The sequence below is a fragment of the Adiantum capillus-veneris genome, chromosome 27 (genome assembly GCF_014529385.1).
Source record: "Adiantum capillus-veneris isolate H3 chromosome 27, ASM1452938v2, whole genome shotgun sequence".
NCBI classification, from domain to species: Eukaryota; Viridiplantae; Streptophyta; class Polypodiopsida; order Polypodiales; family Pteridaceae; genus Adiantum; species Adiantum capillus-veneris.
This window is the reverse complement of record NC_140957.1, coordinates 19,200,775-19,206,991: the sequence shown is the minus strand read 5'-3', so window position 1 is coordinate 19,206,991 and position 6,217 is coordinate 19,200,775. Positions and strand designations below refer to the sequence as shown.

The 6,217-nt window shown below is 42.9% G+C and overlaps 2 pseudogenes across 1 annotated transcript; both read right to left on the bottom strand.

The window, feature by feature from the left end:
* Positions 1-3,110: 3,110 nt before the first annotated feature.
* On the bottom strand, positions 3,111-3,764 carry LOC147421592 (pentatricopeptide repeat-containing protein At4g16835, mitochondrial pseudogene; annotated as a pseudogene).
* On the bottom strand, positions 3,753-5,892 carry LOC147421591 (pentatricopeptide repeat-containing protein At4g18520, chloroplastic-like; annotated as a pseudogene). The gene is made up of 2 exons (XR_015186805.1): positions 5,714-5,892; positions 3,753-5,538 (listed from the first exon to the last, which is right to left on the bottom strand). The product of XR_015186805.1 is annotated as a pentatricopeptide repeat-containing protein At4g18520, chloroplastic-like (transcript).
* Positions 5,893-6,217: the final 325 nt, after the last annotated feature.

Sequence of the window (6,217 nt, the reverse complement as noted above, 5' to 3'; positions counted from 1 at the left end):
AGCACACACTCTAGCCAACATGTGCCACAACAAGCATGCGCAAGCATGTACAAGTTGGAGGGACTTTTGTGGGTGAGGCCCTTTGAGAAAAGGAAGAGCAGAGAGGAAATTCAGCAAGGTGAGGCCCTTTGATAGGAAAGAAGAGGGAGGTGTCTTTGTGAATACCTTTTGTAACAAAGGAAGGGACGACATGACCCACGAGTTTGTGCAACTCTCTCTCTAACTCTCTCTCTCTCTCTCTCTCTCTCTCTCTCTCTCTCTCTCTCTCTCTCTCACACACACACACACACACACACACACACACACACAAATAAATATCCAGATCCACAACTCAAAACTTCACACGGCCAATAAGGCACGGGGCATCCTTGGATTCAAAGAGCCTTTGAGTACCAGTAGGTATTGTCTCCTGAATCCTCAAGAAATGTCTTATCCTTGCTCCAACTCCATTCATTGTTGTTACGTGCTTCCTTGAGGCTCAATGCTATCTTCTCATTGCCTTTAAGATATTCATGCCCAAACTCAATCGCTTGTTGATTTCTCACACTTGATAGCTTGTAGTCACACGTGCGCTAGAGGCTAGGGCATTAAAAGAGGAGCTTAGAGGCCGCTAGATTCTAGAACCAGCACCCACGAGATGGTTGCATCAATCTTTGCATTGCTAAGCATCTACATTTGTAGAAAAAGCACAACAAGTGAGTTGTGACTCTTGCAAGACTCCTACTGTATTTTGATTTTTTAAAGGTCTTTGTTAAAAATAACACGTTAAAAGTATTATCTCTTCTTTGATTTAGGAGGTGGGACTCAAATTTTAATAAATATAAGCTTATATTCTACCATCTTAGAACTCAAGCTTTGATTTTATTTTTTCTAATTATAAGCAATGCTCAATAGGAGCTATTAATATTAAAGAAGAAAAACACTACAAATGTCTTGGCTTTTACATGAACCCGCAATCCACCATTACAAACCATGACAACCCCATCCATATCACATGCCATGGGAAGTATAGACACCATGAAGATCAGGATTTTACCAAAAATATGCTAAAAAAAAGATTTCGAGAAACAGATGCCACCACATCAGGGTGCTTGCCACCCCACCCCAATATGTCCAGTGCACAGAAAACAGAATGAAGCTAAACCGTAAGCTCCCAAGAGAAACTTCCTACCACCACAAGACTCGAACAAAAACCAGTCGACTCCGAATGCAGCACATTCGAGTTACACCTTAGAACTTAAGCTCAAGTTTTAACTAAGCAGCCTTTTATTTTGATATTTTGTGAAATTTGTCTTTGAATGGCATTTTCAAAACTAGCGAAGGCTTATTTTCACAGGACCTATTTATTGGGAAGGGGTCTCTAAATGGCACGCTCTTTGTCAGGAAGGCCTATCACAAAAGTGCCATGCATGTGCAGGGCTAGACCCCTAAGGAAGGGTGGGAAGGGTTGCCATTTCCAACACTATACATACGTCATGCCAGATGCCCACCATAGTGTAACATCTCTCAAAACGCTTATGCAAACCATTTATGCAAGAGGATTCTAAAACTCAAAAATCTAATTTAATGGACTCGTCTGCACATACAGGTCCTACGAAGACACATTCACAAAACTACCGGTACTAATCCTCTAGGATTCTAGACCCTCCTATCTAGAGATACGTAGAACTAGAGATACGTACAAAACTGGCTTTGGAAGTCGATGAAGAATGTCAACGTGACACACAAAGCCATGTACAATACTAAAGCATTCTTGTTTTGACAATGACTTGAGGTGAAGCACGGCCCTCTACTATTAGATCCATGAGACTAAACACAATTTGAATATTACTCTTTATGTTTTCAGTAATCTACTTTGCTCATCGTGTCATATCATAAATACACATAAGCAAGGCATCAACCATACACAATCTTCCTGGTGTGCATGCAATGGCTATGCTTTACCTTCAAGAGCGTAGAAATACAAATACATACTAAAGAATCCATGCTTTAAGATCAAGCTTAGGTTCCAACCATCAAGAATAGCTCTCAATGTCTACACTTTGATTGAACAAGCATGGCCTCAAGCTCAGCCCTTCAAAAGAGTATAATAACAACGTTGAAGCACCAAAATCCGGCAAGCCATTAAGAATTCACCGCCAAGACTTTACAATTTTATAACATGACATTCATCAACAGGATTTACTCAAAAGAGTTCCATCAAACCAAGAACCAAAGCATGCACTATAATAATTCATCAAATTAAAAGATTGTCTGTCTCTGATCAAGCAGTCTCGCAATCAAAACCTTAAGAGCACGCAAGCTGCTTAGGAATGACGTCTCTTTTATACCAAATTGCCAGAACTTTCACTGTTGATAATTCTCAAAAAGCTTACATTCTTCCATCACAAGGGCATGCAAAGGAGGACACAAATATAGCAATGAATAACCTTGAAAAAGCATTCCTTTTTAGAAATAAAATTTCCTCATAAAGAAGACTGGAAAAGAAGAAGAGAGTCCAGCAAGCAGAATGTGAAGACGTAGGATTCTATTTAGAACTTGCATTTCTTCTGTTTACAAGTTCCCAGAACTTTCACTGTTGATAGTCACCATAAATACTGTAAGCTTTATACACAAGAAGATTTAGAAATTTTCTCATGTAGGAAAATGGAGTCTTTTTCAGTGTTTTTCATACAATGCATAACATCATGAGATTTTGCTCGGGAGGCACCACATACCTAGCTAGGTACGATTAGGGGCAGGGGACCCCCGGCCCCCCCACCGGGCCGGCGGTCCCCTGCCCCCAATTGTACCTAGCTAGGTATGCGGTGCCTCCCTCGCAGAAGCTCATGACGTTGAGGTAAGTCACAATGTGAGAATTATTGTGAGAATTTATCCAAAACTTCTTGTGATAGCTTTCATCATCGATAGTCACCAAAAATACTTTCAAAAATCTTCAATCCAAAAAAGCATGCAAATAAAGCAATCATCACCTCAGGAAAAGCATTTGAAAGCAAATGAATTGTCTTCTTGGAACTTCATTACAGATAGTCACGACAAGAACACTTTCCCCCTTCAAAAATGTGAAGGCGGTTTGCATCTTTGACCATTATTTTTCGCTTCTCTATTTTTTATATTAGTGACGTAGCAGCATGGCAATCCCCACATACTCGAATGTTCTTCGTGATGTGTATATCATGCCCCTGCGGTGTATTGATAAGGGCACAAGCAATGGCCAGCTTCTCACTGTGCTGACAAAGCAAAACCAGTTTGGAATCAGCAGAAAAGTTTTGTGAGACCCAATGCAAATTTGGGGAATATCCTTGTTGGGACAAATTATGTTCAAGTTCTTGTAACTTCTCATAGATTTGTTTGCTTTGCGGATGCTTGGTATCCCCGACAACAAATTTATGAACATTTTCAGTCAGATCAACCCAACAGCTACATCCTGGCTGTTTCCAAGCAGCATTTTTCAATCTCATGCGTTCAATGTTTTCTGCCTCCTCCTGCATTCCAGCAGCTGCATAGATATTAGTCATCAAGACATATGCTGCAGCATTACGTACATCTAGTTGCACTGCACGCTCAAAGGCATATCTTCCAAGCTTCACATTTCCCCATTTTCGGCAAGCACCTAGCAGAGCAGACCAAACTGGAGGATAATCCGATGATGGCATCATCTTAATTACTCTCATAGCTTCATCAAAAAGCCTTGCACGTCCAAAAAGATCAACCATGCAAGTGTAGTGTTCTTTGTCTGGTGTAATGTCATGTTTTTCCCTCATGTTATCAAAATACATTTGACCCTCATCCACTAGACCTGAATGACTACATGCATTGAGTACATTAACAAAAGTGATTGCATCCGGGTAGATGCCTTCCTGTTGCATCCATTGAAAGCAGTCCAAGGCTTCCTTTGCCAGCCCTTGCTGGGCATACCCTCCTATAAGTGCATTCCAAGAGGATACACTTGGAGAGAATCCCTCGCTCCGCATTCGCTGAAAACAGCCTAGAGCTTCCTGGCCCTGACCTTGTTGGGCGTATCCTGCAATCAATGCACTCCAAGAGATGACATTCCGAACGGAGAGCTGGTCAAAAACCTTTTGTGCTTTGGCGAGGACACCACATTTGGCATACATATCCACTAGCACATTGCCGAGTATGACATTTTTTTCCAACAGCCCCTGACTAGCTATCTTCTCATGAAGTTTTTTACCCATGTCAATGTCCTGCATAATGCCACATGCTTTCAAGATGCAAGCATAAGTGATAGCATCTGGAGAGAAGCCCTCACTTTGCATCCTTTGAAAACAATTCAAAGCTTCCTTACCCTGCCCCTGTTGAGCATATCCTGCAATCAACGCACTCCAAGCAACAACATCCCTGACAAGAAGCTTGTCAAGAACATTTTGTGCTTTTGCAAGGACACCACATTTTGCATACATATCTACCAAAGCGCTACCAAGCACAATGTCTTTTTCCAAAAGCCCCTGACTACCAATCTCTTCATGAATTTGTTTACCCATGTCAACTTCTTGTGTGAAGCCACATGCCTTCAAGGCGCAAGCATAGGTGATTGCATTTGGAGAGAAGCCCTTGCTTCTCATCTTTTGAAAACAGTTGAGAGCTTCCTGGCCCTGCCCTTGTTGAGCATACCCTGCAATCAATGTACTCCAAGAGACAACATCCTGAACAGGAAGCTCATTGAACGCTTTTTCTGCTTTTGTCACACTTGGCATACATGTCGACTAAAGCAGTGCCAAGCATGACATCTTTTTTCAAGAGCCCTCGACTAGCAATCTCATCGTGAATTTCTTTACCCATGTCAACATCTTGGTTAAGGGCACATGCCTTCAACATGCAAGCATAGGTAATTGAATCTGGAGAGAGACCCTCACTTCGCATTCTCTGGAAACAGTCTAGAGCTTGCTGGCCCTGCCCTTGTCGGGTATACCCTGCAATCAATGCACTCCAAGAGATAACATTCCGGGCAGGAAGCTCGTCAAGCGTTTTTTCTGCTTTCATGAACATGCCACACTTGGCATACATGTCAACCAAAGCACTACCAAGCACAACATTTTTTTCCAAGAGCCCCTGACTAAGAATCTCACCATGCATTTGTTCTCCCATGTCAGCTTCTAGCATAATGCCACAGGCCTTCAAGATGCAACCATAGGTGATCTCATTAGGAGACAGACCCTCTCTTCGCATGCGACGAAAACAACCCAGAGCTTCTTTACCCTGCCCATGTTGGACATACCCTGCAATAAGTGCAGTCCAAGAGACGACATCCCGAACAGGAAGCTCATCAACAACTTGTTGAGCTCTGACAAGTGCACCGCACTTGGCATACATGCTGACCAACGAGTTCCCTAAGTATATGTTCTTCTCAAGTAGCCCACTATCACGAATATCAGCATGTATCTGACTGCCTTGGTACAAATCCTTCTTGTTACCACAGGCTTTTAGTGAGGTCACAAGAGAAAGACTCGTGATTTTCAAGTCACGTTTGACTTGTCTAGCCGATATTGCTACTGAAGTAATTTTGTCGGAGCCAATCTGTAAAAACAAAACCAGCGATGCTTACGAGATATTCATCCGAAACGAGAAAAGAGAGAGAGAGAGAGAGAGAGAGAGAGAGAGAACAATTCGTGTGTGTGTGTGTGCGCACGCACGTGCTCACGGATGTATGGAAAGAGAGAGGGAGAGACCAAACAAAGACAGTGGTTCTTACCTTGGTACGTCGAGGTGCCGAGGCCACCCCCATAACACTCTACTTCGCTACTGCCAATGTGGCCAATGAGCGAGAACAGAACGGTAGCAAAAACCTCGCATCAGCACCTGGGTCCGGCCGGCTTACAAACAGCGAGAGGGAGCAAGTATAGTCTGTAGCCTAGTTACGTCCTCAACGCTACAAACCGGGGTAATTAATGAACCCCCACAGGACTAAATAACACAGCATTTAAGAGGGGGGGTGAGGGGATCAATGGACGGTAACTCTATGCACGATCGTTGGGGTGTTCTTGATCGTAGATGGCTTATTAAAATTAAATCCGGTTAAGAACTACCAAAGGTCCCGTTCGGGTTTAGTTCTAAGTCGTCCAGGTTTATCGTTTATATCATTGTGTAAAATGGGAGTTCTTTCATATGTGCGTGGCGGGCGACGTGGTTAGTCCATGCTTCCAAAAGCATTGGGGTGAGACGTCGTGGGTTCCAATCCCAGCCCCACAACGGCGCT